This window comes from Octopus bimaculoides, chromosome 22 (genome assembly GCF_001194135.2).
Source record: "Octopus bimaculoides isolate UCB-OBI-ISO-001 chromosome 22, ASM119413v2, whole genome shotgun sequence".
NCBI classification, from domain to species: domain Eukaryota; kingdom Metazoa; phylum Mollusca; class Cephalopoda; order Octopoda; family Octopodidae; genus Octopus; species Octopus bimaculoides.
In genome coordinates, this window is record NC_069002.1 from 4,957,054 (window position 1) to 4,959,262 (window position 2,209).

The following is a 2,209-nucleotide window of genomic DNA, read 5'->3' on the forward strand; positions in this document are numbered from 1 at the left end:
TATATATATGAAGGCATACATATTGCTATAACAATCTCGCTGCTTTACAGATATGATGTGAAGTGTTAACTTCCTCTGACTTTTGTTGTTGGTCACTCTCATTCCTCTCCAAGCAGTATTAGCCACAAGTTTCTATTTCTCCCAGTAGGAAGTCGACCATCCGAGTTGTTCCTGATCTGTCAATTCGACCGAGTTGGCTCATTCAACCAAGTGCTAACCGCAACACAGCTTATATTCAATGAGGACAGTGCTACTACTACTACTATTACTACTACTACTACTATTATTACTACTGCAAGGATCTTAAAAAAAAAATTAAATAATTGGAGTTTTGTTTAAAGATAAAATTAATTTTAAAAAAATATAGGAGAGAAAGGGAAAATGTTACATTGTGTATTTGTGTGTGTGTATGTGTGTACTGCAATTATATATATTGCACAGTAGTGAGAATGTTTGTTTGTATTGTGTGTGCAGAGGGGGAGGTCTGCTGAAGTCAGTTGATTACATTGTCGTCTTGAGAGTTAATTACTGATCAGAAGAAAAACATGGGCCGCAGTAGAGGATGGAAAAAAAAATAAATAATACACCAGAAAAAAAATATAATAATAAAACCAAATTGAAAGAAAGAAAAAAAATATATCCCAATACAAATAAAACAGAAAACCCAACAATCTCTTATCAAATAGTCTTCATGTATGAAGTGGAGAATCGAATGAATTCTCCATTACGTCGCCTCTCAATATTTGCAATAATTTGAATCTTAAAATCTTTAAGAAAAAATAAATTACAAAGAAAAAAAAAAGCAAGCTTCGCTTATTTGAAAATTTTGTTAATTTGGCAGCAATAAAATAGTTTTTTTTTTTTTTTTCAACTTAACATTAATGATCCCATTTACTTAGTTCCTCGTTAACAGGGAATACAATTGTACTTGTTGGTGAGGTTGGTTGGTCTACTCTCTTAGCTTTTTCAGGTCTGCATTTCTGCTCCCCCGTCTCTCTCTCTCTCCCTTTCTATACATACAATTCTAGTTAATTTTTTTTTTTGCTTCCCAGTCGGCTCTGTATGATTACAAATAATGAATGTATGCACAAACGTGTGTGTGTTGTGTATGTGTGAAGTAAAGGTCTGTTAAAATGGAATAAAATATGTCATGTTCTGTTTGCACCATGCAATGAAATATCTTCTGGCCTATCAAGAAATATTCTAATTGCAACTTGAGAGCCATGTCATTTGAAATGAAACAGACCTGAAAAGAAAGTCTTTACCAAACCCCCAAATCACTAAAATTTCTCTTCAACTCTTCTTTGCCATATGCCATTTCCGTCTTGTTTCTCTGTTATTGAGCAACTCTGGCCTGGCTTGGCCTGGTCTTTGGTCCTTTCTGGTGGATTGAGTTCACTTGTGGATGGGCAGATCTGACCTGGCCTGGTCTGTGCTCTACAGAGAAACTACACCTCTGGTCATTCAAGGGCCTTGCAATAAGGTTCTCTGATCTTTAGCTGTTCTTTATGTCTTAAATATTCTTGGACAAAAAAAAAAAAAAAAAAAAGCTCTTCATTTGATTTCCTCTAAAAAATGTCTTTATAAGAAATAAGTATTTAAGCCTTTTGCTCTTGTCCAAGTTACAATTAAGTAACTATGGCACTGTTGGCGAGGAAGGAAATAAAAGTTTCTTTCTCTTTTCTTTTTACCTCTCTCTCTTCCTTTCTTTGATTCTTTCTACTTTTCTTTCTTTCAGTTGTTACCCTAATCTTTGTTTTCAATTAATTGTTCTAAGTGGCATGGTCAGTTTTGGGTTGCAACCAGTAACCATTTACACCTGACCAGTGGCCACACACTGTTGTTCCTCTGAGGAACAGAAAGAACAAAAAATTGTTTCTATTAGTTTCAGGCAGTTTCATAGATTTCTAAATGATTGACCTAAGCCAAAAATTAGAACCCCCTTCCAAAAAAAATAAACAAAAAAGAGCAGAAGAGAGAGAGAGGGGTGGAGGCAGGAGTTTTTCTCTGCAAAAATCTTAAAATTTCACCCCTCCTCCCCAAATGTGTACGTGCGTTTTCAATATTCAGTCTACCTTGCTGTCTATGCTTCCATTATTCTTTTAAAATGATTTTCTAATAATAATGACAATAATAATAATAATTATTATTATTTCCCTTCTTTCTTGCTCTCCTTTACTTCTCTCTTTCACACATGTTCTTTCAGCTC